General features: G+C 39.0%; 1 long non-coding RNA gene across 1 annotated transcript; it reads left to right on the forward strand.

Moving 5' to 3' along the window:
* The first annotated feature begins 21653 nt into the window (after nt 1-21653).
* On the forward strand, nt 21654-23570 carry LOC128868209 (uncharacterized). Its single transcript, XR_008455081.1, has 3 exons — nt 21654-21735; nt 23238-23292; nt 23379-23570. It is a non-coding gene; the product is annotated as an uncharacterized LOC128868209 (long non-coding RNA).
* The last annotated feature ends 2921 nt before the right edge of the window (nt 23571-26491 follow it).

Genomic DNA, 26491 nt, shown 5'->3' on the forward strand with positions numbered 1-26491 from the left:
TAACTCGTTGTCATATTCGCTGAGAGCAAAATAACGGGACAACGATAGGCGCAATCTCATTATTCTTTCCATCATGTTAAAAACCTGTAAAACATCATAATTTATCATTATATCGCTCCTAGTCGGAACATAAGAAATTAGAAATTTAAACTAAATAAAAATACATAATTTTCTAAAAAGTACCAAAGAGTCGTTCGCGATCGAAAATATAATCTCTCTCTCTCTTAACTTCACAGTCTGTGGTAGACCATAGCTTCACCAACAATCCTCCTCCAATTCATCCCCTCTCTTGCCTCATTTCTCCAATTACGAACGTTGATCGCTTTTAAGTCTGCTTCTACGTCATCAAGCCATCTCTTTCTTGGTCGGCCTCTTCCTCCAATTGGACGCAAAGTAAACACCCTTTTTTGGATTCTTTCGTTGAGCATTCTTATGATGTGGCCAATCCATCTAGTCCGCTGCGCTTTAATAAAACGTATTACATTTTCACCAGCAATAAGGTTTTCAATTTCGTTGTTAAAACGGATGCGATACGTGCCATTTTCAAGCCGAATAGGATTGTAGATTTTTCTCATTATGGATCTTTCAAATCGCAATAGCTGGTTTACATCATTAGCTTTCAGTGTCCAGATTTCAGCACCATAAGTAAGAACCGGACGTATCAAAGTTTTATACATCTTGATTTTCTGCATTCGTGATAAAACCTTTGATCTGAACGATTTTATATTTGCATAGTACGACTTATTAGCAGATTTAATTCTTTCATTTATTGCAATTGATGTGTCTTTACTCGCTGATAGAACGAATCCTAAGTATTTTCAAAAACAAAATCATCTATGGCTAGATTGTTGGCATCCATATTACGTGCTGAGCGACGCATAAACATAGTTTTTTCGGCGTTGACAATCAGTCCTATAATTTTTGCTTTTGTTTCTAGCAGCTTGAATATGCGAATTAGTTTGTTTTTGGTTTTTGCCATGACAGAACGTCGTCAGCGTAAGGACATATTTCAAAATCATTGTCAAATATTGTTCCGGACAAACTAATTTCTTTTACAGCTGAAAATATAATATCGGAAGTTTTTGTTTTTTAGCTGTATGGGAACTATCGATATCAATAACTATGGTTTGACAGCTGAGAATAGCAAACGGGTTTGACATTTCCGTTCAGTAAGATTTCGCAAGTCATCGTGATCGTTTAACGCCAGAAAAATGCTTGCAAATTGTGGAAATTTACTTAGAAAAAAAAGAAAAAAATAATCTGTTCGCGAAGTTCATGGAGCACTGGCGGCTTATCGGTCCTTATTTCTTTCGATGTGGGGAAGGAGCCGCCGTAACGGTGAATGGCGAGCGCTATGGAGCGCCATCAAAAAGATTTTTATGAAGGCAGTCTTGGTTTTTTTGGACTTCACCTTGTATTCATGATATTTTATTCAAGTGTTGCAAGATATACTCTATTTTTTTGTTGTTGGTTTTTCCATCTCTAGCAACGAATCAATTTTTGGCTGTCCGACACGTGAATAGATATTAAGAATATGCAGCATGAAAAACATGAATTTTCTAAATCCAATCCACATACTTGAAGCGCTTGACCCTGTGGCTTGTTGACGCAGGTCGAAACTAAATGTTGGTTTTTCTTTATGGTGCTCCATTTATCAATTCCCGAGCACTTTTTGGTCATCCCGAGGCATTGATAATTAATTTTTTCATAATCGTGAAATATTTCCGTCCCGCCTTCTTTATCAATACCTCCCACCTTCCATAATTCTTCAGGCATTGATAAATTATACATTTGCCCCAAATCCCATTACTCTACCACAAATGGTTTCGAAATTATGCAATATTAAAAACTGGCCTGTATGGGAGGTGCCATGCCCTATTTCCCAATATCGTCTACTTCTTCGCGTTATTAAGGCAGTTATGTTTTATGCATCTCTACGAAATCATAAACTCCACCATGAATGATATCGAAATTATCCAATATTATAGAATTAATTTATATGGGGACTGCGAAGCATACTTTACCAATGCCGCCCACTTTTCTAAATTGTCAAGGTATTAATATTCTATGTCCTTGTACCAAATATCAGCACTCAGGCACGTATCGTTCAGAAAATATGTAATATTATATTAAAAAATTAGTTTGTATGGGAGGTGCCGCACCCCTTATTTTAAATTAATTTTACTATGCCTGTATCCTTTCGGTGAACTTTCATGGCAATCCAATGACTGGTTTGGCAGCATTTAAAACACATAAAAACAAACAAATATTCAATTTTATTTAATACAAGAAATTTTTATTATTTTATTTTTAATATTCAATTACAAACACAAAAAAATGTAACCAGCATAATTTCGCCCGTGAATTTAAGTGGTGGAATTCTGTTATTTCCCCTTCCACTCCAATGGGTGAATGGAACTTTTTCTGATAGCCTTGCCAGTTTACAAACGAGCGCTGAATGCCGAATGTGGGTGTTTATTTATTGTGTATGCATTCAATAAATTTTCTAATTTTTATCCCACTTTTTCTTTTGTTTTATCACTTCGCTTGATCAAACATGAATCATTTATTTATTCCTAAATGCTTATAGTTTCGGCTCGCCTTTTTTTATTCTATTACAGCACAACTGAGCTTAGATTTTAGGTTTCACTTTGTCCGTTGATTTATTCGAGTTTGCAATGATTATGGGCGAAGATAAATGTGTGAAGATGAATGGCTGGAATTAATTGTGCAGTCAAAAACTTTTTGCAGATTGAGCCCTCGTCAATGTTTCTCCCCACTCATTGATACGAGTTAGATGTAATGGACGGTAAGTTACTTCTCGTATGACTAAGTAGAGTTGTTCTCATTCAGAGTTATCGAAAATGAAAAACGAGTTCGGAATACATTTGCACGCATGTCTGTATGTATGATACACTTTGCACTTTGAATTGACTGAAGAGGGAAAAACAAACGATAGTAATGGTTTGTCAGATTGGAGGTACTTTTTCCCAATAGAGTTTTTCATGAATCACGGGTGACTACTGTCAAACTAAATACATAATTTTTTTCAGTATTCATTAAGATTTTATCATGGTACGACTTACGCCTAAACAAGGTTTGCAAATCGTATGATTTTGTTATGAAAATCGACGTTCTGTGAAAAGTGTTCAAAAGTGTTGATCCGCATTTTGGCACCCCAATTTTTTTTAGCGATGAGGCCAATTTTTCGCTTAATGCCTACGTCAATAAGCTAAATTCTGTCTTTGTACTGAAAAGCAACATCCACTGAAAACAACCGTTGGAGGAATCATCGGCCCATATTTCTTCAAAGACGGGGCTGGCGACAGTGTAACACTGAATGGTGTACGCTATCGTGCCATGATAAACGACTTTTTGATGCCTGGTATTGAGGTCCGTGATCTCCACAGCATTTGGTTCTATTGGTTCCTACTTCTCATATAGCCCGTGAAACAAAGGACTTACTGCTTCGTCGTTTCGATAATTAGGCAATTTATCTCTCGTCTCGGACCAGGGGATTGGTCACCAAGATGGTGTGATATCCCTCCTTTGGACTTTTATTTGTGGGGGTATATAAAGTCTAACTGCTTTGCATATAAAACAACTTCGGTTGAGGCATTGGAAACCAACACTACTAAAGTTATTCACGAGATATCGACCAAAGCCCTCCAGCGAGTCATTCGAAATGATTGTTTACGGATGGGCGCATTACGGCGCACTTGCGGCCAACATTTGAAAGGGACTATTTTAAAAAAATTAATGTCATGAATGTCTCTACACAAAAATAATAAATGGTGCCTAATCAATTTGAATTTTGATTTTAAAATCCGATACCTCTAAATTGATCACCCTTTATGTAGTAACGTTTCGATCGATTTGCACATGGACGCCATTTACGAATATATTGCCAGCGCTTCGCTAGATCAGTAATTTTCACTGATTTTCACTGACTTGTTGTACGAATTTCAATATAACTGGACAACTCCTGAGAATCTCACTGTGCAACTTTCACGGATTACTAGTCTGAGCAATTAGTGGAATAGGCAGATGACATGGCAGCTGTAGTTATCGCTCGGAACACTGACGAAGCCAAAAGGAAGGTAAATCAGGTGATGATGCGAGTTCAAACATGGCTAGAGTTGTTCACATTCAGGGTGAGTAAGTAAGTGTCCTTCTTAGGACGCCGTCTTGACCCTCTACCTCGAAACAATGCGGAAGCAGTCCCGGGGTGGAGGGAAAAATCCAAGACAAGAGCAGGGATATTTTTAGTGGAACCACCACATACGTAGTAGAGACGGTTACTATAGGTGCGAAGGCATTTTTACCCAACCTCACCGCAAGAAAAAAAATGCTAGTCTGAGCTATTAATGAAACGAATAAAAGAAAACCATCACTTTTTTTTACAAATTTTTCGAAATATTTAAAACTTAAAATAGATTTTTTATTTAATATAATAATAAAAAAAAATATTGAATGAAAAAAATTTACGAAAATTTTTCACTTTCGAAAACTTTATACCAAAATTTTCAACATTGAATAAATCTGAAGCCTTGACAGAAAGAATAAATATATTTTTTTAATATATTTTATATTTAAAAATAATCCTTAGAAACTTCGAGTTCATCCCTCTGTCAACGGATCAGTGTATACACTCGTTCAGTCCACCCGGAACCTTCTCCACTCATATTCCGTCAAGGGAAGAGTGTAGCCCCCCATACTTGGGGAGAGGGATTGGAGAACTTGTTCACGAATGAATCGAAGTTGGAAGGAAAGATTGGCGGAGGAGTCTTTTGCGAGGAACTCTCCCCATCAGACTCAAATTCAGACTACCGGACCACTGCAGTGTTTTCCAGGCAGAGGTAGCCGCAATCAAGGAGGCAGCTGATTGGCTACTCACATGCGTACTAACAGTCAAGAACGTACATATTTACTCCGACAGCCAAGCGGTATTAAGGGCCCTCGGGTCAGTGACGGTGCATTCGAAACTGGTCAAGGAATGCTTGACCTCACTTTCGACTGCGTCCGAATTCTTTGACATACGCCTCATCTGGATTCCTGGTCACAGCGACATTGCGAGAAACTGTGAGGCGGATGAGCTAGCCAGACAAGGGACATGTGAGGTGATTTCTCCGCGAAGGGAGAGAATTGGGATCCCCCTGACTACCTGCGGTCTGCTCTTGGAAAGATGGGCATCGCGCCAACTCAGCGAGCGCTGGGCACGTGTGAGGTCGCGAAATCTTTCTGACCACGTGTGGACCGGAGGCGCTCGGGCGAGCTTCTGAGGCTGACAAAATATCAGCTCTCCAATCTAGTGGGTTCTCTCACAGAACACAATGCGCAAGGAATGACTTGGAATCACCACGAGTCTTTTTTGAGCTAGATGTAAAGAGGATGAGGGGGAATTATCTCAGCGTCTTCTCCTTAGCTGCCCTGCTCTGGCGGGTCTAAGATCCAGGCATCTTGGCTCTTACTTCTTTGCTACGCCTGCGCTGACATTAAAAATCTGATGAATTTCATCGGCCGCACAAAGCGGTTGACGCAAACGCAGCATAGTCATCGTTCGTAATCCACACACTCTAAACCCACTCTCCTAACCATCCCAGCACCACCTTTTACCGCCCTCTCCCTTTATGCCATCGGACTTTCCCTTTCATCTCACCTCCTTTAGAATGGTACCACAAAGGACGATTTTTTTTTTTTTCTTCGTCCAAGTGTGCTCATTTCTTGGGCCACCATACCAACCTAATTCATATACAAATACTTAAAACTTTAAATTTACAACTTTAATTAAAAAAATATTTAAAAAACTTTATACCAACATTTTTAGCATTGTATAAATCTGAAAATTATTTATTTTTTTAACTTTTTCAATTTTCTTTTTTTATACGCATACCTACAAATAATTAAATTATCCGAAAAATGGAAGTCTATGTTCAAAATACTTGGATCACTAGGCATTGAATCGCTCAACTGTTTTTGGTTTGGTGACCTCAACTGAGTGACCTGAACGTTCAGTAAACCACCATTGGATGGTTCAAACTAAGAATAATGAAAAGGCATGGGAGATGCCAAGAGCCTTTCGTATTTTCAACTTCCAAATGACACCTCCCAAAAAGAGCCAAATCTGCATATAAAAGAAGATCCCAATGATAATTTTTTGCGTCAAATTCACTTAAGCTTTTCCACTGGTCCCTAGAAATACCTCTCTTTTTCTACTACCTTTCTCACAGTTTTTTATAAAAAGGTGTGCATAAGGAAACTCTCCTCTAGTTTTCTCTTTATATCACCTTTAAATAAATTTTTTATTGCTGCATTTTTGTACTTTCTTAATTTTAATTTTTATTCGCCTTTACATTTAATAAATCTTACAATGCATAACAACTTCCTTACTCTTCTGAGGATTTTTAAGCTACCTTCGTGTGTGCATAAATATTCATGCATGCATAAGTGTATATGTATATGTACTTATATGTATGTATGCATGTATGTGTGGTGGATACAAATTTTAGTTTCTTTGATTGACTTGCTTTCACCTTCAATCAGCGTAGAAAGAAAAGTTTTGCTTGTTTTAGTCCACACGATTTTTGTTTGCACAGTTCAAGGGTGCCTCATGGCTACAGTGATGTGCAAAACATTAAAGCAGAAGAGCATATTTGAAAATTTTCAGCTATACGAACCACCACACATTTGAGAGCTTTGTGAAGCTAAATAATTTAATAAAAAAATTAATAAATAATCTCATAATAAGCGCCTAAAGAGAATTCTAAAAAAGTTCTTTCATTTTACAGTGTGGAACACATGAAAATTAATTTATTAAATCAGACTTCGCAGGGGTTGCCACCACAACGCAAAAGCTCTGCACTTCACTCAGATTCGTAAGCCACTTATCCGCTTATGTAAGTCTTTTGCAGCAAAAGGAGCAAATAATTTGATTGCCATTAACTGCTGGCTGCCTAGGCTGGGTAGAGAATTCTGATATTTCTTTGGCAAAAAATGTGTTTCTTAACCCTAGAAAGATAAGAACATCCTGGCATACAGAAAAGATGATCAATCGTAAAATCGACGCATGATTTTTCATCAGCTTTTTTGTCGTATTTCATTCATGAATTTGGAATAAACTAATATGGGTTATATTTTTAGATACAAATTAAATAAAAATACGTGAATTCCATATTGATAGTATTTCATATGAAAAAAAAACATTCAACTTTTCAGTAATCAACAAAACATAAGAATAACATTTCTTTGTGCACTTCTTAGGTTATGTTAGGTTGAAGCGGTTGTCCTGTGGGACACACTCAGGCTCATAGCCCATTGTGATGCCGCGTGGGGAGCTTTCCCTATATCTCCTAAAATCAGTGTGTGCTTTTCAAAAATTTTAGAGTACCTCCTATTTCTGCGGAACTGAGATCTTCCAAATCGTTAAAAAATTGTCTGCCTAGAATAGCAAATCTCCGTCTGGATAGCGCAGGACAATAGCACAGAAGGTGTAAGATTGTCTCTTCCTCGTCCTCATCTAGACAACTTCTACAGAAGTCATGTGCTTGCATGTGTGGGCGTGTCTACCTATTAGGCAGTGCCCCGTTATGATTGAGATCAATGTGCTAAGACTGTGTTTATTTTGGCTTAGCAAAGATTCTGCGCGTTTAGCACTAAGAGTCAGCCACAGTTGATGGGCGATTTTACAGGTGGCTTCATTAGCCATCTTTCGTTTGCTTTCCTTACGATTTCTTCAAGGTTAAGTAGCTTACATGTTTGTAAGGGTATGCCTATGTCATTGTCTATGTACGCATCGGTTAACTTGGTGCCGAGTCTCGCTAGTTCATCGGCTCTACAGTTACCCTCAATGTCGCGATGGCCAGGAACCCGTATTATCTTTAGGCGAAATGACTCAGCCATCTCGTTAAAAGATGTATGGCATTTCATGGCTACCTTGGAGGTTGACGACTGTTTTGTGAGGGATTTTTCAGCCGCCTGGCTGTCAGTGAAAATGTAGATGTCATTTCCGGATATCGCACCACACTGTGTCAGTGTCGCGGCTTTCGTTATTGCCATCAGTTCAGCCTGAAAGACACTACAGTAGTCGGGGAGCCGAAAACTGAAGGACATCGCCAGATGCTCGGAGTATACACCTCCGCCCACCCTGCCCTCGAGCTTTGAGCCATCTGTGTATACATGGATAGACTCGCCCTGTCTTACATCGACCCGTTCCCACTCTTCTTTTGAGGGTAGGAGGGTCGTAGCTCTTATTTGACCACTTACTTAGAGTGTTCAGCCTTATTTTGCCTGCAGATCTACCGACAGGAAGTTTAATATCGCTTATAGTGCTTTCGATGGTGTGGTTGACATCGCGCCGGTTATGAGAAGAGATGCTAATCTCTGAACCTGGTCAAGTTTTTTGATGTTCACCCCCTTCTCAAGGGCATTCCACCATATTACAATACCATAGTAGAAAATAGGCCTAACCACTGCTGTGTACAGCCAGTGTATCATTCTGAGTTCCAATCCCCATCTCTTTCCAATTAGCCTTCCGCAAGAGTACAACGCCATCATAGATTTGCGTACTCTATCTGCGGCTGTGTGCCCCCAATTTAGCTTCCTATCCAGTACAAGTCCTAGATATTTCGCCTCTTCTGTTACTTTAAGGGGTTTTCCCTCTAAAAATATTTGTTGAAGAACAGATGTTTTATGTTTTCTGCTAAATAGTGTCAGATCCGTTTTTCCGGATTTACTTCAAGTCCTCGACTTTTACACCAAAGTGATAGTCTGTTGAGAGATCTTCGTTGAAGATTGCATAATGTTGGAAGGTGTTTCCCCGAGATTGCTTTAACAATATCATCGGCATATGAGATTATTTTCCCTGCAATTTTTTCAAGTTCTTGAAGGAGATTATTAACAGTTAAGTTCCACAGAAGTGGAGAGATTACCCCACCTTGAGGTGTACTCCTGATCGGGAATTTCTTGGTGGATGTGTCACCCAGATTTGCGCTTATCGTTCGCCCAGTTAGCATTCGTTCTATAAACGAGACTAGTGCCCTGTTTACACCCATTTCCGTTAGCGAAGTTATAATAGCCTCCGGATATATATTATTGAAGGCACCATCGATGTTTAAAAAGGCAGCGAGGGTGTATTCCTTATAGTGAAGTGATTTCTCAACCGTGTCAACTAGCGCGTGGAGCGCTGTTTCCACTACTTTGCCTTTGCTGTATGCGTGTTGGGACGGTGATAGCTTATTGCAAATTTCTCCTTTGATATGCATATCTAGTAAACGTTCTAGGGCTTTTAACAGAAAGGATGATAGGCTAATCGGCCTGAAGTCCTTCGGTTTCGTATGTGTGGTTTTCCCTCCCTTGGGAATGAATACCACTTTTACTTCCGCCCATTTTTTTTAAGGATGTAATTGAGTCGTATCGTCGCCTTGAAGATTAAGGCGAGTATAGGTGCGATCATATCTCTTGTATGTTGCAGATTAGCGGGGATGATTCCGTCTGGACCCGGCGATTTGTAAGGTCTGAAGCTGTCAATGGCAAATTTAATATTATCCTCCGTTATGAAATCTGTTGGGGTATTCCCGTTGTGAACTATAGGTTGAGTTCTACTGTCTTCGTTGCAGAGATAACCTGGAAAGTGTGTCTGCAAGGTGTAATTCTAGTGTTTCTGCTCTGCTAGTTGTCCAGTTGCCGTTCTCTTTTATGAGGTAGCTAAGGTTGCTTGGGCTCATTGATAGGACTTTCCGAAGCCTACTAGTCTCCGAAACACTTTCTATCTATTGGCAGAAGTCTCTCCAAGACGCTGTTTTTGCGTTTTTAGTTGTTACAGATGCACAATTTTCATAGTGGATTTTGATTACTTTTAGGCGGCTCTCGAGCAAAATCGAAATGATTTTCGTGAAAAGACTAGACGCCATCGCCAGCTGTCTCAGCTGTGAATACAAAACACTGCGAAGAAAAAAGTCGAACTTGAATGGGCCTGTCGAATTTTGGTACATGTAAAAAATTAAAAATTGAATTATGATCTATTGAAAACGCAGTTCAAAATAAATCAATTCAACTGGCCCCAATGATACATATACGGGGTATGCTGCTGAAGTGACAGTCCTTGGCCGGATATAAATCCGGGTCGTCCGGTAACGTAGAACCGATTGTCGTGGGTACGCCGCCGTAGCCGAATGGGTTGGTGCGTGACTACCATTCGGAATTTAAAATTCCGTGCATGAAACACCTAAATGATAGAAGAAGTTAGAAGATAGAAGAAACCCACTTTATTTCTATTGGGAAAAATAGTATATTGAATCTAAGTAATTGTAGAGCAGCTGATGTGTAGCAACATCGGCAGATCCCAATATTAGTTGCTCCAGCCAGCCAACTTTGGCTTCTAAAATATGTGCCACCCTAATGTACACACGCACATATGTGCACGCAAGGTAAAAATTTAACAGACTTTTGCATGGTAATACTTTCATGAAATTCCGACAAGCATTCAAGCCATAAAATAATGTAGTCTTTTGTCTAAGCGCTTAATATGAACTGCCCTTGAGTGAGTGGCAACAAAATCTCAAAGGCATCAAAGAATGAAGGGCAACAAATCGAATAAAGCGAGTGTGAAATGAAGAAGTTTGGGCTGATGCCTTAGGTGAAGTCAAGAAATTTAACATAACAACTTTATTATTCCATCTGTTGCAGTTAATTCGGTGGAAAAATTAAATGGAAGAGAATTATTAAAAATGTGCAGACAACTGATGAATACTGAAATTCACAATGCACATGGAATTCACTCCACTTTTTTGCAACAAAGAAAGTGAACGTAAATACTATGCGTAGTTTATTTAAAAAAAAAATGGAAAAAATGCAATAATTTTTGCTAAATAGTCTGATTTCCCTAGGTGGGGGATTGTGCGGACAACTGCCACATCCGAGTGGGTTTATGCACGACTCCCAACCGCTACAGCCTGAACTCTAAAAACGCAGTAGATATGAAACGCCAAAAGCTGGAAAAGGTTTTTTCTAATAGCAGGCGCCCCTCGGCAGGTCCACATTATCCACACATGTGCACACTCATACAAACACTTACGTGTGTGCGTCTCTCGCATTTTAAGGCTTTTTGTAATAACACAAATCGGCTACAATTATTTCCCCTGCATGGACCGCGTCTTCGGCATTGAAGTTAAACCATACAAGCGTGTAAATGTGTGAGTGTGTATGTGTGAAGGCTGAATTTCCTTTGTTGTCTCCATTTCATATAAATAAGTAATTCTATTTGCAATACATTCTTTATTATTATGGAGTAGGCGATGGAATAAAAGCACTTCAAAAAAGCATAATTAATTGAATTATCCTCGTCGTCAGGCGAATGCTTTCTTTGTTTTCAAATATAACCAAAATAGCCTGAAGTTAGACGAGTATGAATTTAAAGCATGTGTTGCGAATTGTAACGGATTACAGACTATTTCAGAAGACAAAGCTTTAAAAAAATTGAATTCCTTCTTAGTAAAGGGTGGTTAAGTTTCAAGGGCCGGTGTTGATTTTGAATGAAATACAATTTTTTTAGGGAATTATTATCATTTCTCTTTATTATGATAATATTGGCTCAATGGCTCAATTACTTATGGAACAAAATATTTCCCAAATGGCCTCGGCGGCACACCTCCATCCGTTGGTCCAAATTTTCGATAACGCTGAGGCATAATTGAGGTTCTGTGCCGTTAATGTGCCGAAATATCTCATCCTTTATCTCTTGAATTGTTGCTGGCTTATCGACGTACAACTTTTCTTTCAAATAACTCCAGAGAAAGAAGTCCAACGGTGTCAAATCACATGATCTTGGCGGCCAATTGACATCGCCGCGACATGAGATTATTCGGCCATCAAATTTTTCGCGCAAAAGAGACATTGTTTCGTTAGGTGGGTGACAAGTGGCACCGTCCTGTTGAAACCACATATCGTCCACATCCATATCTTCCAATTCGGGCCATAAAAAGTTCGTTATCATCTCACGATAGCGAACACTATTCACAGTAACTGCCGCTGGCCCACAAACCGCACCAAACAGTCACTCTTTGTGGGTGCATTGGTTTTTCGGCAATCACTCTTGGATTATCATTCGCCCAAATGCGGCAATTCTGCTTATTGACGAATCCACTGAGGTGAAAATGTGCCTCATCTCGAATCACTAAGTGCACGATATGCATTTTGAATTGAACGCCCGTTTTTATAATAAGCCTGAATAACTTTAACGCGTTGCTCGATTGTGTATCTTTCCTTGGTTCAAATTGAGTTAGTCGGAAATTAAAAGATGTCAAATGAGATGCAGAAAAGCTAGACGTTTGGTTCAACATCGGCCCTTGAAGTTTAACCACCCTTTATAACACTTTTGTCCTTATTAGATCCCAGCTGCATATAAAAGTGGAACTTTAGTAAGCCACTCTGAAGGATGTCTTAAATATTCGCACATTTATTGAATGGAATCTGTACTAAATTCAGACATGTAAAGTGAGCACTTTTTTAGATCTGCGAACAGCCAGCAGTCGCTGGGAGCCAAATCTGGCAATTACGGTGGAGTAATTCTAAGTTCCATTCATGTAAGTTGCAATATTTTTGTTTGACTTGTGACACGGTGCGTTGTCTTGTTTTTGGACAGCAGGGAGCAAACGCGGCACCCACTGTTTGCAGAGCTTTCTCATAGTCACTTGCTCATGCAATATAAAGCCTACAGATTCTTTTGATATCTTTACGATAGTAGCTAACTCACGAAACTCCACCTTTCGATCATTCAAAACGATTTTGTGGATTGATGCGCGCTGCGAGGTGCTTCATAGATGTCTCTGCGACCACGTTTGAACTCAGCAAGCCATCATTTTATAGTAGTTTATGATGGAGCGGAGTCCCCATAACACTTTTCAAACCATTGCTTCGCTTGAATAGTATTTTCCCCATCAAGAAGCCGTGCCGAATTAAAACACGAATTCTCTTTGATCCAAATAACAAAAGTAGCGTCACTCTTAGCGCAATAACTCACGAACTAATGAATCATGAAATATGAACAGCTGTCTTTTTAAGGTTTGTACTAACTGCAACGCTCACAGGTACTATGAGTATGACAGCTGGGTATGCCCCTAACTCTGAACTTGCAACCTCCATATCTTCAAATTCGAAAGGAGGCGATGAAGGCAACGTACTGGCTCAAGTTAAACGGAGTCTCGGGAAACGCAGAAAACATTGGCCACTGTCAGATATACCACCAGTTGTCGGAGGGGTGTACACTGTTCTCGATGCCAGTGGAAAATCGGGTGCCTTTCGTTGGTGATGTTTTGATCCCAGATAGAGATCAATGGTTAAGTCCAGAGAACCTATTAACGGGATATCAGCACACTTTCTACACCGACGGATCCAAAACCAGTGATGGCAGCGGATCTGGATAGTACTTCTACGAAGACACCAAGTACTCTTATGCCACAGGGCAGACGGCCACGGTATTCTTTACGAAAGTCTATGCCATCTTGAATGTGGCTACTGGCTAATTAAGAAAAAGTGGCGGAGTAACAATATTGGAATTTGTAGTGACAGTCAAGCTGCGCTGAAAGCCCTTGCTAACCCACGCTGCTCTTCGAAATTAGTCGGTGAATGTAAGACAAAACTGAACAGTGTTGCTAAATAAAACAAAGTTAGTCTTATTTGGGTGCCTGGGCATTGTGGTAGTACAGGGAACGAGTTAGCTGATACATTTGCAAATGAAGGCTCTGCAAGGATGCCACTAGGCCTTCAACCCTTTCTAGATGTCAACTCCACATCGATTAAACTATTTATCATCTTAGTGTCCTGCGAACTACTTGCAGATTCCGCACAAGTTCCGATGAAGCTTCCTTCATAAAGATTATTTAAAAATGATAGAATAGTAAGGCAAAAAGGCATCGAATTAGACGAAAAACGTCGCTCGATCGATTTCTGGCAAGGCCGATGGAACATATCCACAAAGTGTGGTGAGCCCATAAACTGATAGGAAGTATAAATACTTGGCCCCGGAAAAACTAACTTTTATTTAACACAGTTCTTCTCCGGTCATATGGCATTTCAAAAATAAATCTCACTAGATTTAGCGTCAAAAACTACTATAAGGATCCAATGAGCTAACTAGCTCATTGCGGTAATACGAGAACCTTCTTGCCAATTCCGCGGGGAGACTGGGTGTTAGGTTAGATTAGATTGAAGTGGTGGTGCTGCGTGGGGAACTTATCCTTATCTCTCCTAAAACTAGGGTGCACTTTTATAAAATTTTAGAATATCCTTCATTTCCACTGAGATCTTGCAATTCACTAAAGAATTGTCTACCTAAAATGAAAATCTAAGAGTGGATGGAGCAAGACAATGGCACGGGAGGTGCGAGAATGTCCCCTGGGGTGCGGTACACTAGGCAGGGGTAGTTTACTGGGGCGGCAGCCCTTGGTCGGGAAAAACCCGAGTCGTTCCGGTAACGTAGAACCGGCTGCCCCTCCTCTTCCTCATTTAAACAGCTTCTTCAGAAGTCATGTGTTTTCACGCCCATCCAATAGGTTTGTCTGTAGATTAGGCAGCGCCCATCTATAACCTCAAATTAGTGTGCTAAGACTTTGCTTATTAGCAGAGCAATTATGTGCGTTTAGCATTGGGAGTCGGCCACAATTATCGGGGGATTCTGCAGGGCGATTCATTACGCCATCTTTCATTCGCTGATCTTACGATTTCCTAAAAAGGGCATGTCTTTGTTATTGTCTGTGTACTCAACAGTCAAATTGATACCGAGTCTCGGTAGTTCATTGGCCCTTCAGTTGCCCTCAATGTCACAATGAGACTAGTTGTTAGTGGAGAGCTATTTAATAGGTAGGTGCTGTTGTGAGGCTGCCAGAGGAGCTGAAAGTTTCTGCTTCATGGGCGTCATGCCGATAAAAACCGCTCATAAGTACATTTTTATAAATATAAAAGCTGTCTTCGAATCGCCACTTATTGTCTGTGCACTCAACAGTCAAATTGGTGCCGAGTCTCGCTAGTTCATCAGCCCTTCAGTTACGCGTGGACAGCTGTTTAGTACATCGGTGCTGTTGTGAGGCTGCCAGAGAGGTTCAGAGTTTCCTCTCCACGCGCGCTAAGCTGTCTTCGATTCGCCACTAGCGAATATGGTTAATTATAATAACACTCATTATATAAAATACTGCCAACGCCAACTAATACTCATTAACTTCTTCTCTTTTCCAGCGCTGCTGAAGTAAGTTTCTTTTTACTATTGTAATTTTTGAATCTATTCACCACTCACTAATGCATGGCGAGTCGAAAACGGCTGTAGTACAAAAGAGTAGCGCGGACTTTTTTACTACTGTAATTTGTAAATTACTACTGTAAACTGTAAATTTTGGAGGAAGAAGGAGCTGCAGGCCCCTAACAATAACGCACTTTTGTAGCATGCAACATTTTGCCACAGAAGTTTTTAACGAGTTGCATACTCAGCATCTTGACTTGGTGTGCTGATGAAGTATGTGCCCTGAACCTCTAGCAAAAGAGGCAGGCGAGTGAATATGGGCATGGGCAAACACGAGAGTGGACATAAAAGCGAAACGGTTAAAATTCATGTATATACATCCATCCTGGCGCACTTTGGTGCAGACGTTAGTTGCAATGAGTTATGTAAGGGCGATGGTGCAACGTATTTGCACTTGTTTTCCGCTATTTGACCTTTTACTTTTGGCTGCACCTGTAGGCAGTTTCCCATTGCATTGTAAATCATGAAGGTTTTGTAATTAATGGCTTAGTGGTCCAGGATGTAAATAAACCGCGCGTAAGTTAATGGGCCACAGTCACTTAAGCGAAAGGCCAGAGAAAATGTAAGTAAATATAATAAATCAAAGAGAATGAGAAGGAATTTATTTGATAACCGTAGTGCAAAATAACTGTTATTACTGAATACAAAGAAGGAGATGCCACTAAATCAGCTACAATTTTGTATATTTGTGTATGGCATATCGGCTAGTGATCCATTGTGACTTCAAAACTTACTTCCTACCCTATCGATGATTTCCAACACATTGCACAAAAGAGTAACGAAATCCGTAATCCAGTCCATCCGCTTCTGTCGCAGATCGTATCCTTGAAATATTTTATTTATTTTTTATTCTTAAATCCATAAAGAATTGTGCTTACTGACTACTTACTACAAAACTAGGTAAAATATTAGTTTTGAGGAAGAAGAAATACGTTATTATTGAATAAAATTTTTGCACAAAAATTTTTTTTATGGTCGATCTTCGGCTCCTGGGCGATGCTGCGACTACTAACATGCCGGTCAGCTTCAAATATTTCTTTGACTTTTTTGACATTTTGGATATTTTCTTTAATACAAAAAAAAACCGAAATGAACATCAATAAACAGCATTCACAATTTCAGCGACCTGGCTTGTATTTCCGCCTTTAACAAAGAAAAAATGTGCAATGTACCGAATTTTCTCTTTGTTGAATTCGATTGTTAACACACTGTAGCTCACAACTGAGTGGAATAAACAAACAGCAGAAAAAGAAATTTTTTAGTGTGAAATGTCACCTTAACAACGAGCATAAACTTTAAATTGTGTGATCGGTATCGGTCACTACAGCGATTTACCGAGAAAATAATGGATTTCGTTTTCCTCAAACTAACTATTTTGAATAAGTAACTCTACTCACCAAATGTATAGAAGAAACTTTATTATTTTACAGGGTGGCGCAAAATTAATTATCGGAAGATTTATAATTTTTGCTAACGGGCTGTACGTCTATCCTATTAGACATTTTTGAAAGATTTTGTAAAATATATGTAAATGTCTGCAGAGAGGCAACACATGAAATGTACAACGAATAAGGCAACTTTGCAAAATATAAGGCAGCCGAGTGTCAGAAAATGAACAGAGAAGCTGCTTTATGGAGTTAGGGGCAGTCAGAGGCCCGAAAAAATTATGATTTTCAATAATTTCGTTTTGCTAGTCAGTTGCTTGCAGTTGGATGTTTCGACTTGACTTTAGCAAAATTAAACAAAAAAAAAAAAATTAATTGTAAAAGTTATCGCTGTTTGTGTGGAACCTGTTTCTCCAGAAGTCCTTTGAGGTGATCATCACAAATCTTTGGAGATTCATCTAAAATCAATCGGTCAAGAGAAATTAGTTTTATTAATAGATAATCTTGTGTACGCCAAATCCTGGAAAAGACCCATGAAAAGCAAGCCGACGACCATCATCAGCTCTTTGTCGACTATAAAGCTGCGTTCGATAGCCCGATAAGGCATTGCCTGTACGCCACCATGTCTGAGTTCGGTATACCAGCGAAGCTCATATGGCTTTGCAGAATGACGTTGAGCAACACAACCAGCTCCGTTAAGGTAGGAAATAACCTCTCCGAGCCATTCAAAACCGTTCGAGGTTTCAGACAAGGCGATCCACTGTCATGCAACATCTTCAACTTCGTGATGAAAGGGGTGCTCCGAAAAGCAGGTGCTCATCGTAATTGCACTATTTTCTATAAATGTGTCCAGCTCCTTGCGTACGCCGTTGACATTGACATTATCAGCCGCTTAAGCGAGATGTCACCGCTGCGTTTTCTGCTATTGAAAATGAATCATCACGAGTGGGTCTGGCGGTGAACGAGGGTAAAACGAAATATATGCTGTCTACAACGCGGAACACACGGCGCTTGGAACGCACGTCATTGCGGACAACTATACCTTCGAAGTTGTGCCAGAATTTATTTATCTTGGCACCGCCGTTAACAGCAACAACGATATCAGCCTGGAGATCAAACGGAGAATCACTCTTGCTAATAGGTGTTACTATGGGCTAAGTAAGCAATTGAGTAGTCGAGCCCTCTCTCGCATGACCAAACTTACACTTTACAAGACGCTCATCATACCCGTGTTGCTTTATGGCGCAGAGGCATGGGTAGTGTCAGAAAGCGATGCAGCCGCTCTTGGGGTGTTCGAGAGAAAAGTTCTTCGTAAGATCTTCGGTCCTGTGCGCGTTGGCGAAGACTACCGTTCAAGAATGAACCACGAGCTGTATGAGCTCTACGCCGACATTGACGTAGTTCAACGCATCGCCATCCAACGCCTGCGTTGGCTAGGGCGTGTCGTGCGTATGGATGAAGAAACTCCAGCAAAGAAGGTGTTCGAAGGCGAAGTCCAAGGGAGCCGACGCAGAGGAAGACCATTGCTCTGATGGAAGGACCAGATGGAGGAAACCCTATGCACGCTTGGTGTACAGAATCGGAGAAGGCGCGCGCGGAACAGAGGCGCCTGGAGAGAGCTAGTGAGGTCGGCCGTAACTCGGTAACGGGTTGTTATGGCCACCTGAGTAGGTAAGTAATCTGATCGAAATTTAACAGTATGTCGGCCTCAGGAAATATTTTGCAGATTTTCAAGAAAAAAATCGACAGTTAATTGTTTAAAAGAAATCGAAATTTTTAGAAAAAAAAACAATCCTTCGATCAGGCACGATTATTTTATGTTTTTCAAAAGCAATATAAATTTTGTTGAAATCTACCAAGCGGTTTTTAAGTTACAGTGATCACCAGTTCAAAAAACGTAGTTTTGAGAAAAACGCATTTAAAGTTTTGCTATCGATTTATGTATGTAGAATTACACGAATTATTTAATTACTTACACTGTGTCATCTATTCGTGGGCCATATAACAGTTCTTCAGCCGTGATAGCAGCTCCCAAAATATCAATTTGCTGTTTCCTACTTTCATATTTTTCTTGCCTTCTTTCAATATTTTTAAAATATTACACTTTAAGAAAATGCAAAAAAAAAATTCAATTTTTTGAAAATTCTGACCACTTCTAACCCCTTATTACATCATCTTTAATTTTTGTGCAACATGGTGCAATGATTTTTAATGGTGTGGCCAATATCAGACTTATTTGGTTCTGACAGAATCAGCTGATCTGTTGACGGCACTTGGGATTAAAAAACTGAGATTATGTTAGTAATATGCGAAAAAACAGCAACGCAGTTCGGCTCATATTACTTCGTTGCTATCTAAACAACGACTGAATAGACGAGTGTGGGAAAACATGTGAACTGATCGTGCAGAATTCGGCTGACGAATCACCACCGTTACGTGGCAGCCGAAGTTCCCCTCACAATTTGGTTTTTCACCATTGTTGTTGGCCAAACCCAAACCTATCATCCTTGGGTCCGCGTTACTTTTTGCAATCACATTGAGCAATTAAATAGCTTGTTGTCCTTTTCTTACACAAGGCGTTACCGAAACTTTTTGTTCGCACCAATCTTTCGACAACCACTCATCTTCAAACATTTGTGCATATACAGATGAAACAGAATGAAAAATTCAAATTCAAAGTTTTTAATCAGTAGAATAATCAAGGGAATAAATTTATTCATTGAATTGCTTTCTGAGAATTTATATGATAATTGAAAAACCCGCACTTAATCACGCAAGCCTTCGTTCAACCTGTTGGAGAATATTTACCACAATCCAGCACGCACTTCCCCTTGTTAACATAAGCAATTACATACATACAAATACACTCATACCTCCATTTACACGGTAGCTGCGTTCTTGGAGAATCGTGCAAACGAGATTTAAAAACCGTGTAAAAGCGAAATCGTGTAGTTCGAGTACCGTGCAAATCGAGGGACTGGTGTATGTAAGTCAAAGCTACATTTAGAATGCGTCATAATGGCCAAGTCAATAAATTCAGCGACTTGTTCAAGCTGATAATCTAGAATTTAATAACTATAGTTTCGAAAAGCATCTCTGGGAGACTTACAATCTCCATTTCCCTCTCTAAATCAAGCTGTTTGTCAGAGCGTCTTTCTATCTGTAGATTCTATGAACATTGTAATGCATCTTCTTCTTATTCTTGGTTGGCATTGCAAAGGTCCAAAAATCTTCTACAGAATTTTTCTCTCAAACATTCCAGGGAACGCCTTATCGGATATTGTCATCGTCCAAGCTTTCACGCCATACGATAGGACGAGCATGATGAAAGCCTTATAGAGTGTTAGTTTTGTTCGTCGAGAGAGAAGTTTACTACTCAATTGCCTACTTAGTCCAAAGTGGCATTTGTTGACAAGAGAGATTCTCATTGTAATATATACATACATGAAAAACAATAACGTAATGTATGTGCATAGTAAAATATGATAAACCATATTTACAATATTTTATAGCATGGAATTTACGTGAAACTTACAAATATAACTTTTTTGGTACCACTCATAAGTTCATGTTTGTAAACTACAACAAAATTTATGGAAACGGCGCATAAGAAGCACGAATACAAAATTAGTCTCATCCCTCTCATAGCACACCTACTAACTTACGTACCCGTGTATGTGCGCATATTTATTCGAGAGTCACTTTGGCACTTGCTCCATACCTACATACGTGCCCGTGTATGTGCGCATACTAGCACTTTTGGTTTCTTTGCCGGAACTACTGCAGCGGCAGCGATAATTCAAGTCATGCGAGAGTGCATTCTTACATTCTCCACATGCGTGACTGCACCCACGCATACCAAAATAGTAAGTAGCGCTTTTATGAAATCAAATACGACCGGCACGAATCATAAAAGCGTGGAGTGGTAAGCAATACAATTGACACAGCTCGCACTTTAAAATTTCGGTTTATTGGCGAAAATTACGCACTATTTTGTAGAGCACCATTGAGTAGTGTCGAATTGTCGGCATGAAGTTGTTGTTGTAAGAGTTGTGTTTTGCTGCCAATCGGAAGTTAAAGTAAGCAATTTAAGACGTGGATGTGGGATATGAGTTCGAACATACATTTGTATGTATATGTGTAGAAAACAAAATAAAAACAGTCTACACTTTTCGGGTGCTTAATAAAAAAAGAGCATGAAATGAATGAAGGAGACCTGCTGCGAACAATTCGTAGATGCGATTTTTATTTAATAGGCAACATGAACGCCTACCATGCAAAAGAAGCTTGGATTTCATTACATTAGCTTGTCGGTGTGGTCACTAGGGTGAATAAGCATTGGGATGTATGTATGAATGTATGTGCAGATGTATCAACGATTTTTGATGCTCAAGTGACAGGGTTGAGAAAAAAAATTTCTAAATTGCATCAAATTCGGTGGTCTAAAGCTCGAAAATTTAGGGTATTTTCAGGAATGTTTTCTTACAATAAAAAATGAAAAACGACATTTAAATTTTTTAGGCTGTTTATTTAACTTCTTTTGCAAACAAATCTGAAAAAAAGTGCGTGTAGCGTAGTACACATAACAGAAGTGAAACTTTCAAGGCAGACAACGAAAGTGGGAGAGACCCGAGAGAGAATGAGAGAGAGAGAGAGAGAGAAAGAATATATATCTAAATGAATTCACAACATTTGCGGAGAATACAAATAGACAAAATTTACAAAGAAATTCCCCTTCATCGCTCGACATATTGCCAACTCGTACTTTTACGATAGATAGTTGTATTGTGTGCGGACAAGCCACTGACGATACGACCCGTGTGCGGAGGCCCTAACTGCGTTAATTCTTAAACATTATTCAAATTGAATCTGCCTTGACAATACCTAGGCAGCGACGTTGAAATAAAATTTGCTTCGGCATAAGTGTCTTGCTTTTACCTAATAGCGCTACTTACATACTATTCACAATAGAGCAAGCGCATCCAACTTTGCACTAAACATCAATTGGCTTTTTTTACAGACGTACACGGGGAACAATTTGTTTCTTTTTCGTAATATTTGAAGGTAAATTAGTTTAAAAATTCTTAATTTAGCAATTATCGAGGCAAAAAAGAAATACGGTACGCAACGAGTATGGACCTGAGCTTGGACTAAATAATTAAGGGGGCAGATACGTGTAAACGGCCATATTTTCATTACAATTATTTAAAATGAAGAAGTCAATATATTTTTTTCCTAATTGGCAGAGTTTGATTGAAAAGTAATGAGCCTTATTTTTTTTAAACAGTTTTATTAAACCTTTTGGCTTATACAACTAATATTCTTCAAAATAGGACCTTTGAGCGTCAATAAACCGCTGGGAGCGGTCCTTCCACTGCAGGAAACATTTTTTAAACTCATGTGCCGGAATCGCGTTCAGTTCGGCTGTCACAGTTTTTTTGATGGCCTCGATGGAGTCGAAACGCCTCACCCTCAGCTTTGTTTTCAGGCGCGGGAACAAGAAGAAGTCCGGAGGGGACAGGTCTGGGCTGTTGGGAGGGTGGGGAAGCACCGGAACCCCCATCTTGGCCAATGCAGAGGTGCAGAGGCGGTGTGCGCCGGCGCACTGTCGTGATGAAGGGTTCAATTGTTGACGAGGTCGGGCCGAACTCGGGCGACGCGGATTTTCAGCCGAAGGAGCACTTCTTTGTAAAATGCCGCGTTTACAGTGCTTCCTGGAGGTACAAACTCCTTGTGGACGATGCCTCGAGAGTGGAAAAAGATGATCAGCTGCATTTTCGCCACTGCAAAATCCTAACACACTTTTAAAACAGCTTTCACGCGCGGAGCGATGTTGACTGCACCGTTATTGCCAGCGAACTAGGTCCGGTTTCTAATGGAAGGAGAAGGTCCAACGATCATTTTCCCCCACCAGCCGATTCGGTTGATCGCTTGGCAGACGCTCCGCGCTGTAACCCTGTGCATTAAAATAATATAAAATTTTTATTTTTTATTTTAATAATTTAAAATGGCGGATTCACATTCAATTCTTCCAGGAAGGTCGCAGCGGGCCTTCTCAATCGGCGAGCATTGTAGCATCGGCGTCAGTGACCTGAATAAAAAAAACCAAATTTTTTTTTATTTATTACTGTCATAATATCTACATGAATTAAAACAAAATGGAAAAAAAAATTCCGGAATAAAATGCTTAAAAACAAAGACTTTTGGGGCGAAGTTTCTCACTATTTTTGCTTCGAATAAATTATTTTTTCGAAAAATTTTCGAAAACTTGTAAATTCACATAGAAAGTAATATCAATAAAAAAGATGTGTGCAAAATTTCAGGGAGATCGGTCAATAACTTTTCGAGTTATCGTGTACGCCAATTCGAAAAATATAGTTTTGAGAAAAACGCGTCTAAAATTTGAATACATAACTATACCTCTCCCAGCGCTCGAACGCAAAGAATAGATTCGTCACGGTTGACGATCTATAATACAAGAAATACTTAATATTTTTTGACATATTCGTAAATGATTATATTAACATTTTATGAAAAAAAAAAATTTTTTTTTCGAAATTTTATAGGTATCTGTCCCCTTAAAATCAAAAAGATTGCTCGACCATCAGCAGTTAAGAAATTGTAAGTGTGTCAAAATATACCCATTTCCCTGTGTTCAAGTCTGAGCAATCTGAAATCTTTTGGTTAACGCTTTTCATTCATTGCAGCAACAATGCGGAAAACCCACGTAAAGGATTAACATTGCGAAAAACCTTAAATAAGCCGATATTTAAACAGAGCGTTGTGACTGATGCCCGTAATAAAATAATACAAAATATAAAGTGTCAAATATCAGACGGTCAGCAGCAAAAAATCAACCGAAAATGGATGGATTTGTGATGGTAAATTACTATAAAATATACAAGGTATAGCTCTCTCTCTCCTTTTCCTCTATGTTATATCTTTTCTCTCTCGCGGAACGAAAATACCCAAAACATTGCATGGCCTTGAAATTTTACTCTCAATTCTGGCTCGTCCATCGACGCCTAAGAAGTTTCACTTCAAAAACTTTTCACCAAGTATGAAACTTTTGAAACACAAAAACCAAAAAAATATTAATCAGTACGACTGCACCTAAGGTTCTTAAACCGCACAGACTGGATACAGTCATGCAGTAAATAACCGTTAAACAAGTTGGCAACGAGAATGTGGCATCAAAATGGTGCGGAAGCGCTAGTTGGATTCTGTAAGAATCGCCCCTTTAACCAACTAACCAACCTACAAACTACTGCAGATATGTCCCGCTACTCGAATCAAAAAAAAAATTTCACAAAATTTGCCACTCTAAAACTCGGTTGTTTTCCAGTTTTTAATAAAAAAAAATACAAAATAATTGAAATAATAATACGATTCTTGTATGGGCGATAGCCATTGATGTTGTGTTCAACATATTAAAATATTCAAAATATCGAAAAAACAAAAAATCGACCACTGGGCCCCCTTAAGAATTGCACTTTTTGTAATGAAATTGTGCTAATTTTTTATGTGAAAAATTATTATCTTCATATGAAAAGTAATTTTGTTATTTTTATGGAGCAATAAAAAGAAGTAACCCGAAATAATACCAACCGTTTTAAGATTTACGTTTTCAGATAGGATTAAAAATTAAAATCACACTTTTAGTTAACCAAAAATGATTTCGTCCTACCCAAAGTCTTCTAAAATATTTTCCCAACTACAGTACCGGCTCGTTTATGTGAACTAATTCAAACAGGGTCTGCTTACATAAAAGAATTGTTCATAAATATGAGATACAATTAAATATCCATTTATAATAATAATTTGGAAAAAATGCATTTTCATTTCAGTGCTCAAATATATTCAAAAAAGTATGAAAATTTACGGAAGATGAAAAAACTGTGTTGTGTTTTTTTATTGGCATTTGGTTTGATTTGTAATGCTTGCGCTCTGCATTTCATCTATCACACAAATTTCATCAGCCCATTTAGTGATTTTTTTAAAGTATATTATCTAAAAAATTATTTTGAGTATCTTTACACGCTGCATTGCTTATCTGTTTCTATACTGCAGCTGTGTAGTTCACGCAGTTGACGTACGGCGCCATTTGCAAAAATTATATAAATAAATCTTCCTGTAAACATTCAAAGGTATGGCAAGGGAAAAGCACACTCAAAACAAACAACAGTACAAAAACTCTCCGTAAAATATGAATTCAAAATTTCAAGAGCAACCAATTCCAAATAGTTTGCTTAGTATGGCATTCTCTTTCCCCAAACTGCTGAGGGCCATGAAAAAGTTCTGGAAAGTTTACATAGAGTATTGAGTTCCCACCCTACCTACCCCACTCTACCTACCCCTCACTATCATCTAAATCTCTTTCTTTACTTGTGTGCTTGGGAAAATGTCCAGCCGTTCACGACATAGCCACGCAAACCGAGTCTCGGCTAAACAGTTACACTGCATTTAAACTACTGCAATCATCGCATATCCATATCATTTTGGAGTACAACGGAAAGTGCGCACATCTACACGCATCATATTTCTGGACTTTGCTTTTTTTTATCAAATATCACCACAGTTAAAGCAGACGAAATTTTTGAGCCAAAGTAATTGCCACCTGTTCGGCAAATTGAGAGTCTGCATGCTATTGAGAGTCATTACACTTAATTAAGGCGTACAGCAGCTGAGTACTAAATGTTAACGACTTCGTTGAATGAGTGGCAGTGATTATTCGCACATTTGATTACCTTTTTGTCTGGGCGAGTTAATTTGATTAGCCAACTTAATCATTTTGCTTAACACTTTTCCACCATTTTGCACCAACTTTTTTGTAATAAGAATTCACTTCAATGCATATTTTTTACTTTACTCTATTCTACCTTAATTATGATGAATTAAATGCCGAAAGGAAGAGGGCACAAAAATATAAGCGAAAGCTTTCACTTACAGATAATTAACGAAATGTTATTTGGCTTCCCTGGGGCTTATGTTGGCGATGTTTATGACTTTATTTGGCGGCGCAGCTGCTCATTTGGGAGTTCATTACTTCGGCGAGTTTGAAATGCTGACAGCATTCCATTAGAGTAAAGAGAAAAGTTTTAATTATGATGGAATATCAGTGGTAATCATATTATATTAAGAGCAAGCAGCCATTTGTTAAAATAAATTGTTACAAGCATAGCAAAATTCATGGCAAAAGCAGCATAAATTTTCAGATCTCCCGCGTCGTTTATTTCAGTGTCAGGTGAGACATAATGAAATAAATCATCTTGCGTGGAGACCAGCATCTATCTGTTACTTTGCTGTTAATGCTTTAAGAACCACATCAATTTTTAAATATGAACAGCGAACGTTCATGTCAATTTAGAAATTGTGAAGGCTTCTAAAAAGTTTAAACGAAGAAGTTATATCTAATCACCCAAGGCATAGTAGGTGGTAGAGAAACCGCGCAGTAACATCGGCTTAGGAAAGAATGCTAGCAGGATTCCACATAGAATTGCACAGTGGAACATAATGTTTACCTCAGATGCAAGGGACCTGTGATTTCGCTGTTGTTGCGTACTATGAACTATAAAAAACACGTTGAAACCTTTTTTTATTTTGAAAAAAAAAATTGTATTTGGTGTACAGTGTAATAATGACAAATAATTTAACAAAAATGTATAAATTCTATGAGTAGAAGAGTGGAAAATCACGTGAATCAGCCTTGCACGATCTTCTCAGCAAAGTTTGAAGCCGTGCTGGAAACTGACGAGTACACAATGGGTGTGTTCGCGGGCATTGAGGGGGCTCCTGATAATATAAATTTTGACTGAATTTG

The sequence above is a fragment of the Anastrepha ludens genome, chromosome 6, assembly GCF_028408465.1.
Source record: "Anastrepha ludens isolate Willacy chromosome 6, idAnaLude1.1, whole genome shotgun sequence".
NCBI classification, from domain to species: Eukaryota; Metazoa; Arthropoda; class Insecta; order Diptera; family Tephritidae; genus Anastrepha; species Anastrepha ludens.